We start from the raw sequence: 10,388 nt of genomic DNA on the forward strand, positions 1-10,388 counted from the left end.
AGGAGACTCCTCCCCCTAAGAGACTCCTCCCCCTAAGAGACTCCTCCCACTGAGGAAGAGACTCCTCCCCCTAAGAGACTCCATCCCTAACAGACTCCTCCCCCTAAGACAGAGACTCCTCCCCCTGAGAGACTCCACCCCCTAAGAGACTCCACCCCCTAAGAGACTCCACCCCCTAAAAGACTCCACCCCTAACAGACTCCTCCCCCTGAGACTCCTCCCACTGAGGCAGAGACTCCTCCCCCTGAGAGACTCCTCCCACTGAGGCAGAGACTCCTCCCCCTAAGAGACTCCTCCCACTGAGGCAGAGACTCCTCCCCCTGAGAGACTCCTCCCACTGAGGCAGAGACTCCTCCCCCTAAGACAGAGACTCCTCCCACTGAGGCAGAGACTCCTCCCCCTGAGAGACTCCTCCCACTGAGGCAGAGACTCCTCCCCCTGAGACAGAGACTCCTCCCCCTAAGACAGAGACTCCTCCCCCTAAGAGACTCCTCCCCCTAAGAGACTCCTCCCCCTAAGAGACTCCTCCCCCTGAGGCAGAGACTCCTCCCCCTAAGAGACTCCTCCCCTAAGACAGAGACTCCTCCCCCTAAGACAGAGACCCCTCCCCCTAAGAGACTCCTCCCCCTGAGGCAGAGACTCCTCCCCTAAGAGACTCCTCCCCCTAACAGACTCCACCCCTAACAGACTCCTCCCCCTAAGAGACTCCTCACCCTAACAGACTCCTCCCCCTAACAGACTCCTCCCCCTAACAGACTCCACCCCTTACAGACTCCTCCCACTGAGGCAGAGACTCCACCCCCTGAGGCAGAGACTCCTCCCCTAAGAGACTCCTCCCCCTAAGAGACTCCTCCCCTAAGACAGAGACTCCTCCCCTGAGACAGAGACTCCTCCCCCTAAGAGACTCCTCCCCCTAAGAGACTCCTCCCACTGAGGAAGAGACTCCTCCCCCTAAGAGACTCCTCCCCCTAAGCCAGAGACTCCTCCCCCTAAGACAGAGACTCCTCCCCCTAAGAGACTCCTCCCCTAAGACAGAGACTCCTCCCCCTAACAGACTCCTCCCCCTAAGCCAGAAACTCCTCCCCCTAAGACAGAGACTCCTCCCCCTGAGAGACTCCTCCCACTGAGGAAGAGACTCCTCCCCCTAAGAGACTCCTCCCCTAAGACAGAGACTCCTCCCCCTAACAGACTCCTCCCCCTAAGCCAGAAACTCCTCCCCCTAAGACAGAGACTCCTCCCCCTAAGAGACTCCTCCCCCTAAGAGACTCCTCCCACTGAGGAAGAGACTCCTCCCCCTAAGAGACTCCTCCCCCTAAAATAGAGACTCCTCCCCTAAGACAGAGACTCCTCCTCCTAACAGACTCCACCCCCTAAGACAGAGACTCCTCCCCCCTAAGAGAATCCACCCCCTAAGAGACTCCTCCCCCTAAGAGACTCCTCCCCCTAACAGACTCCTCCCCCTGAGGCAGAGACTCCTCCCCTAAGAGACTCCTCCCCCTAAGAGACTCCTCCCCTAAGACAGAGACTCCTCCCCTGAGACAGAGACTCCTCCCCCTAAGAGACTCCTCCCCCTAAGAGACTCCTCCCACTGAGGAAGAGACTCCTCCCCCTAAGAGACTCCTCCCCCTAAAATAGAGACTCCTCCCCTAAGACAGAGACTCCTCCCCCTAAGAGACTCCTCCCCTAAGACAGAGACTCCTCCCCCTAACAGACTCCTCCCCCTAAGCCAGAGACTCCTCCCCCTAAGACAGAGACTCCTCCCCCTGAGAGACTCCTCCCACTGAGGAAGTGACTCCTCCTCCTAACAGACTCCACCCCCTAAGACAGAGACTCCTCCCCCCTAAGAGAATCCACCCCCTAAGAGACTCCTCCCCCTAAGAGACTCCTCCCCCTAACAGACTCCTCCCCCTAACAGACTCCTCCCCCTGAGGCAGAGACTCCTCCCCTAAGAGACTCCTCCCCCTAACAGACTCCACCCCTTACAGACTCCACCCCCTGAGGCAGAGACTCCTCCCCTAAGAGACTCCTCCCCCTAAGAGACTCCTCCCCTAAGACAGAGACTCCTCCCCTAAGACAGAGACTCCTCCCCTAAGAGACTTCTCCCCTAAGAGACTCCTCCCCTAAGACAGAGACTCCTCCCACTGAGACAAAGACTCCTCCCCCTAACAGACTCCTCCCCCTAAGAGACTCCTCCCCCTGAAGCAGAGACTCCTCCCCTAAGAGACTCCTCCCCCTAACAGACTCCACCCCTAACAGACTCCTCCCCCTAAGAGACTCCTCACCCTAACAGACTCCTCCCCCTAACAGACTCCTCCCCCTAACAGACTCCACCCCTTACAGACTCCTCCCACTGAGGCAGAGACTCCACCCCCTGAGGCAGAGACTCCTCCCCTAAGAGACTCCTCCCCCTAAGAGACTCCTCCCCTAAGACAGAGACTCCTCCCCTGAGACAGAGACTCCTCCCCCTAAGAGACTCCTCCCCCTAAGAGACTCCTCCCACTGAGGAAGAGACTCCTCCCCCTAAGAGACTCCTCCCCCTAAGAGACTCCTCCCACTGAGGAAGAGACTCCTCCCCCTAAGAGACTCCACCCCCTAACAGACTCCACCCCCTAAGAGACTCCTCACCCTGAGAGACTCCTCCCACTGAGGAAGAGACTCCTCCCCCTGAGGCAGAGACTCCTCCCACTGAGGAAGAGACTCCTCCCCCTAAGAGACTCCTCACCCTGAGAGACTCCTCCCACTGAGGAAGAGACTCCTCCCCCTGAGGAAGAGACTTCTCCCCTAAGAGACTCCTCCCACTGAGGAAGAGACTCCTCCCCCTATGACTCCTCCCCCTGAGGCAGACTCCTCCCCCTAAGAGACTTCTCCCACTGAGGAAGAGACTCCTCCTCCTAACAGACTCCTCCCCCTAAGACAGAGACTCCTCCCCCTAAGAGACTCCTCCCCCTAAAATAGAGACTCCTCCCCCTAAGAGACTCCTCCCCTAAGACAGAGACTCCTCCCCTAAGACAGAGACTCCTCCCCTAAGAGACTCCTCCCCTAAGAGACTCCTCCTCCTAACAGACTCCTCCCCCTAAGACAGAGACTCCTCCCCCTAAGAGACTCCTCCCCCTAAAATAGAGACTCCTCCCCTAAGAGACTCCTCCCCTAAGAGACTCCTCCCCTAAGACAGAGACTCCTCCCCCTAAGAGACTCCTCCCACTAAGACAGAGACTCCTCCCACTAAGACAGAGACTCCTCCCCCTAACAGACTCCACCCCTAACAGACTCCTCCCACTGAGGAAGAGACTCCTCCCCCTAAGAGACTCCACCCCCTAACAGACTCCACCCCTAACAGACTCCTCCCACTGAGGAAGAGACTCCTCCCCTAAGAGACTCCTCCCACTGAGGAAGTGACCCCTCCCCCTAAGAGACTCCTCCCACTGAGGCAGAGACTCCTCCCCCTAAGACAGAGACTCCTCCCCCTGAGACAGAGACTCCTCCCCCTAAGACAGAGACTCCTCCCCCTGATAGACTCCTCCCACTGAGGAAGTGACTCCTCCTCCTAACAGACTCCTCCCCCTAACAGACTCCTCCCCCTAAGCCAGAGACTCCTCCCCCTAAGACAGAGACTCCTCCCACTGAGGAAGTGACTCCTCCTCCTAACAGACTCCACCCCCTAAGACAGAGACTCCTCCCCCTTAAGAGAATCCTCCCACTGAGGAAGAGACTCCTCCCCCTGAGGCAGAGACTCCTCCCCCTGAGGAAGAGACTTCTCCCCTAAGAGACTCCTCCCACTGAGGAAGAGACTCCTCCCCCATGACTCCTCCCCCTGAGGCAGACTCCTCCCCCTAAGAGACTTCTCCCACTGAGGAAGAGACTCCTCCTCCTAACAGACTCCTCCCCCTAAGACAGAGACTCCTCCCCCTAAGAGACTCCTCCCCCTAAAATAGAGACTCCTCCCCCTAAGAGACTCCTCCCCTAAGACAGAGACTCCTCCCCTAAGACAGAGACTCCTCCCCTAAGAGACTCCTCCCCTAATAGACTCCTCCTCCTAACAGACTCCTCCCCCTAAGACAGAGACTCCTCCCCCTAAGAGACTCCTCCCCCTAAAATAGAGACTCCTCCCCTAAGAGACTCCTCCCCTAAGAGACTCCTCCCCTAAGACAGAGACTCCTCCCCCTTAAGAGAATCCTCCCACTAAGACAGAGACTCCTCCCACTAAGACAGAGACTCCTCCCCCTAACAGACTCCACCCCTAACAGACTCCTCCCACTGAGGAAGAGACTCCTCCCCCTAAGAGACTCCACCCCCTAACAGACTCCACCCCTAACAGACTCCTCCCACTGAGGAAGTGACCCCTCCCCCTAAGAGACTCCTCCCACTGAGGCAGAGACTCCTCCCCCTAAGACAGAGACTCCTCCCCCTGAGACACAGACTCCTCCCCCTAAGACAGAGACTCCTCCCCCTGAGAGACTCCTCCCACTGAGGAAGTGACTCCTCCTCCTAACAGACTCCTCCCCCTAACAGACTCCTCCCCCTAAGCCAGAGACTCCTCCCCCTAAGACAGAGACTCCTCCCACTGAGGAAGTGACTCCTCCTCCTAACAGACTCCACCCCCTAAGACAGAGACTCCTCCCCCCTAAGAGAATCCACCCCCTAAGAGACTCCTCCCCCTAAGAGACTCCTCCCCCTAACAGACTCCTCCCCCTGAGGCAGAGACTCCTCCCCTAAGAGACTCCTCCCCTAAGACAGAGACTCCTCCCCTGAGACAGAGACTCCTCCCCCTAAGAGACTCCTCCCCCTAAGAGACTCCTCCCACTGAGGAAGAGACTCCTCCCCCTAAGAGACTCCTCCCCCTAAAATAGAGACTCCTCCCCTAAGACAGAGACTCCTCCCCCTAAGAGACTCCTCCCCTAAGACAGAGACCCCTCCCCCTAACAGACTCCTCCCCCTAAGCCAGAGACTCCTCCCCCTAAGACAGAGACTCCTCCCCCTGAGAGACTCCTCCCACTGAGGAAGTGACTCCTCCTCCTAACAGACTCCACCCCCTAAGACAGAGACTCCTCCCCCCTAAGAGAATCCACCCCCTAAGAGACTCCTCCCCCTAAGAGACTCCTCCCCCTAACAGACTCCTCCCCCTAACAGACTCCTCCCCCTGAGGCAGAGACTCCTCCCCTAAGAGACTCCTCCCCCTAACAGACTCCACCCCTTACAGACTCCACCCCCTGAGGCAGAGACTCCTCCCCTAAGAGACTCCTCCCCCTAAGAGACTCCTCCCCTAAGACAGAGACTCCTCCCCTAAGACAGAGACTCCTCCCCTAAGAGACTTCTCCCCTAAGAGACTCCTCCCCTAAGACAGAGACTCCTCCCACTGAGACAAAGACTCCTCCCCCTAACAGACTCCTCCCCCTAAGAGACTCCTCCCCCTGAGGCAGAGACTCCACCCCTAACAGACTCCTCCCACTGAGGAAGAGACTCCTCCCCCTAAGAGACTCCACCCCCTAACAGACTCCACCCCTAACAGACTCCTCCCACTGAGGAAGAGACTCCTCCCCCTAAGAGACTCCTCCCACTGAGGAAGTGACCCCTCCCCCTAAGAGACTCCTCCCACTGAGGCAGAGACTCCTCCCCCTAAGACAGAGACTCCTCCCCCTGAGACAGAGACTCCTCCCCCTAAGACAGAGACTCCTCCCCCTGATAGACTCCTCCCACTGAGGAAGTGACTCCTCCTCCTAACAGACTCCTCCCCCTAACAGACTCCTCCCCCTAAGCCAGAGACTCCTCCCCCTAAGACAGAGACTCCTCCCACTGAGGAAGTGACTCCTCCTCCTAACAGACTCCACCCCCTAAGACAGAGACTCCTCCCCCTTAAGAGAATCCTCCCACTAAGACAGAGACTCCTCCCACTAAGACAGAGACTCCTCCCCCTAACAGACTCCACCCCTAACAGACTCCTCCCACTGAGGAAGAGACTCCTCCCCCTAAGAGACTCCACCCCCTAACAGACTCCACCCCTAACAGACTCCTCCCACTGAGGAAGTGACCCCTCCCCCTAAGAGACTCCTCCCACTGAGGCAGAGACTCCTCCCCCTAAGACAGAGACTCCTCCCCCTGAGACACAGACTCCTCCCCCTAAGACAGAGACTCCTCCCCCTGAGAGACTCCTCCCACTGAGGAAGTGACTCCTCCTCCTAACAGACTCCTCCCCCTAACAGACTCCTCCCCCTAAGCCAGAGACTCCTCCCCCTAAGACAGAGACTCCTCCCACTGAGGAAGTGACTCCTCCTCCTAACAGACTCCACCCCCTAAGACAGAGACTCCTCCCCCCTAAGAGAATCCACCCCCTAAGAGACTCCTCCCCCTAAGAGACTCCTCCCCCTAACAGACTCCTCCCCCTGAGGCAGAGACTCCTCCCCTAAGAGACTCCTCCCCCTAAGAGACTCCTCCCCTAAGACAGAGACTCCTCCCCTGAGACAGAGACTCCTCCCCCTAAGAGACTCCTCCCCCTAAGAGACTCCTCCCACTGAGGAAGAGACTCCTCCCCCTAAGAGACTCCTCCCCCTAAAATAGAGACTCCTCCCCTAAGACAGAGACTCCTCCCCCTAAGAGACTCCTCCCCTAAGACAGAGACTCCTCCCCCTAACAGACTCCTCCCCCTAAGCCAGAGACTCCTCCCCCTAAGACAGAGACTCCTCCCCCTGAGAGACTCCTCCCACTGAGGAAGTGACTCCTCCTCCTAACAGACTCCACCCCCTAAGACAGAGACTCCTCCCCCCTAAGAGAATCCACCCCCTAAGAGACTCCTCCCCCTAAGAGACTCCTCCCCCTAACAGACTCCTCCCCCTAACAGACTCCTCCCCCTGAGGCAGAGACTCCTCCCCTAAGAGACTCCTCCCCCTAACAGACTCCACCCCTTACAGACTCCACCCCCTGAGGCAGAGACTCCTCCCCTAAGAGACTCCTCCCCCTAAGAGACTCCTCCCCTAAGACAGAGACTCCTCCCCTAAGACAGAGACTCCTCCCCTAAGAGACTTCTCCCCTAAGAGACTCCTCCCCTAAGACAGAGACTCCTCCCACTGAGACAAAGACTCCTCCCCCTAACAGACTCCTCCCCCTAAGAGACTCCTCCCCCTGAGGCAGAGACTCCTCCCCTAAGAGACTCCTCCCCCTAACAGACTCCACCCCTAACAGACTCCTCCCCCTAAGAGACTCCTCACCCTAACAGACTCCTCCCCCTAACAGACTCCTCCCCCTAACAGACTCCACCCCTTACAGACTCCTCCCACTGAGGCAGAGACTCCACCCCCTGAGGCAGAGACTCCTCCCCTAAGAGACTCCTCCCCCTAAGAGACTCCTCCCCTAAGACAGAGACTCCTCCCCTGAGACAGAGACTCCTCCCCCTAAGAGACTCCTCCCCCTAAGAGACTCCTCCCACTGAGGAAGAGACTCCTCCCCCTAAGAGACTCCTCCCCCTAAGAGACTCCTCCCACTGAGGAAGAGACTCCTCCCCCTAAGAGACTCCACCCCCTAACAGACTCCACCCCCTAAGAGACTCCTCACCCTGAGAGACTCCTCCCACTGAGGAAGAGACTCCTCCCACTGAGGAAGAGACTCCTCCCCCTAAGAGACTCCTCACCCTGAGAGACTCCTCCCACTGAGGAAGAGACTCCTCCCCCTGAGGAAGAGACTTCTCCCCTAAGAGACTCCTCCCACTGAGGAAGAGACTCCTCCCCCTATGACTCCTCCCCCTGAGGCAGACTCCTCCCCCTAAGAGACTTCTCCCACTGAGGAAGAGACTCCTCCTCCTAACAGACTCCTCCCCCTAAGACAGAGACTCCTCCCCCTAAGAGACTCCTCCCCCTAAAATAGAGACTCCTCCCCCTAAGAGACTCCTCCCCTAAGACAGAGACTCCTCCCCTAAGACAGAGACTCCTCCCCTAAGAGACTCCTCCCCTAAGAGACTCCTCCTCCTAACAGACTCCTCCCCCTAAGACAGAGACTCCTCCCCCTAAGAGACTCCTCCCCCTAAAATAGAGACTCCTCCCCTAAGAGACTCCTCCCCTAAGAGACTCCTCCCCTAAGACAGAGACTCCTCCCCCTAAGAGACTCCTCCCACTAAGACAGAGACTCCTCCCACTAAGACAGAGACTCCTCCCCCTAACAGACTCCACCCCTAACAGACTCCTCCCACTGAGGAAGAGACTCCTCCCCCTAAGAGACTCCACCCCCTAACAGACTCCACCCCTAACAGACTCCTCCCACTGAGGAAGAGACTCCTCCCCCTAAGAGACTCCTCCCACTGAGGAAGTGACCCCTCCCCCTAAGAGACTCCTCCCACTGAGGCAGAGACTCCTCCCCCTAAGACAGAGACTCCTCCCCCTGAGACAGAGACTCCTCCCCCTAAGACAGAGACTCCTCCCCCTGATAGACTCCTCCCACTGAGGAAGTGACTCCTCCTCCTAACAGACTCCTCCCCCTAACAGACTCCTCCCCCTAAGCCAGAGACTCCTCCCCCTAAGACAGAGACTCCTCCCACTGAGGAAGTGACTCCTCCTCCTAACAGACTCCACCCCCTAAGACAGAGACTCCTCCCCCTTAAGAGAATCCTCCCACTGAGGAAGAGACTCCTCCCCCTGAGGCAGAGACTCCTCCCCCTGAGGAAGAGACTTCTCCCCTAAGAGACTCCTCCCACTGAGGAAGAGACTCCTCCCCCTATGACTCCTCCCCCTGAGGCAGACTCCTCCCCCTAAGAGACTTCTCCCACTGAGGAAGAGACTCCTCCTCCTAACAGACTCCTCCCCCTAAGACAGAGACTCCTCCCCCTAAGAGACTCCTCCCCCTAAAATAGAGACTCCTCCCCCTAAGAGACTCCTCCCCTAAGACAGAGACTCCTCCCCTAAGACAGAGACTCCTCCCCTAAGAGACTCCTCCCCTAATAGACTCCTCCTCCTAACAGACTCCTCCCCCTAAGACAGAGACTCCTCCCCCTAAGAGACTCCTCCCCCTAAAATAGAGACTCCTCCCCTAAGAGACTCCTCCCCTAAGAGACTCCTCCCTAAGACAGAGACTCCTCCCCCTAAGAGACTCCTCCCACTAAGACAGAGACTCCTCCCACTAAGACAGAGACTCCTCCCCCTAACAGACTCCACCCCTAACAGACTCCTCCCACTGAGGAAGAGACTCCTCCCCCTAAGAGACTCCACCCCCTAACAGACTCCACCCCTAACAGACTCCTCCCACTGAGGAAGTGACCCCTCCCCCTAAGAGACTCCTCCCACTGAGGCAGAGACTCCTCCCCCTAAGACAGAGACTCCTCCCCCTGAGACACAGACTCCTCCCCCTAAGACAGAGACTCCTCCCCCTGAGAGACTCCTCCCACTGAGGAAGTGACTCCTCCTCCTAACAGACTCCTCCCCCTAACAGACTCCTCCCCCTAAGCCAGAGACTCCTCCCCCTAAGACAGAGACTCCTCCCACTGAGGAAGTGACTCCTCCTCCTAACAGACTCCACCCCCTAAGACAGAGACTCCTCCCCCCTAAGAGAATCCACCCCCTAAGAGACTCCTCCCCCTAAGAGACTCCTCCCCCTAACAGACTCCTCCCCTAATAGACTCCTACTCCTAACAGACTCCTCCCCCTAAGACAGAGACTCCTCCCCCCTAAGAGAATCCACCCCCTAAGAGACTCCTCCCCCTAAGAGACTCCTACTCCTAACAGACTCCTCCCCCTAAGACAGAGACTCCTCCCCCCTAAGAGAATCCACCCCCTAAGAGACTCCTCCCCCTAAGAGACTCCTCCCCCTAACAGACTCCTCCCCTAATAGACTCCTCCTCCTAACAGACTCCTCCCCCTAAGACAGAGACTCCTCCCCTAATAGACTCCTCCTCCTAACAGACTCCTCCCCCTAAGACAGAGACTCCTCCCCCTAAGAGACTCCTCCCCTAAGAGACTCCTCCCCTAAGACAGAGACTCCTCCCCCTAAGAGACTCCTCCCACTAAGACAGAGACTCCTCCCCCTAACAGACTCCACCCCTAACAGACTCCTCCCACTGAGGAAGAGACTCCTCCCCCTAAGAGACTCCACCCCCTAACAGACTCCACCCCTAACAGACTCCTCCCACTGAGGAAGAGACTCCTCCCCCTAAGAGACTCCTCCCACTGAGGAAGTGACCCCTCCCCCTAAGAGACTCCTCCCACTGAGGCAGAGACTCCTCCCCCTAAGACAGAGACTCCTCCCCCTGAGACAGAGACTCCTCCCCCTAAGACAGAGACTCCTCCCCCTGAGAGACTCCTCCCACTGAGGAAGTGACTCCTCCTCCTAACAGACTCCTCCCCCTAACAGACTCCTCCCCCTAAGCCAGAGACTCCTCCCCCTAAGACAGAGACTCCTCCCACTGAGGAAGTGAC

Source organism: Odontesthes bonariensis, chromosome 5, assembly GCF_027942865.1.
Source record: "Odontesthes bonariensis isolate fOdoBon6 chromosome 5, fOdoBon6.hap1, whole genome shotgun sequence".
Taxonomy (NCBI): domain Eukaryota; kingdom Metazoa; phylum Chordata; class Actinopteri; order Atheriniformes; family Atherinopsidae; genus Odontesthes; species Odontesthes bonariensis.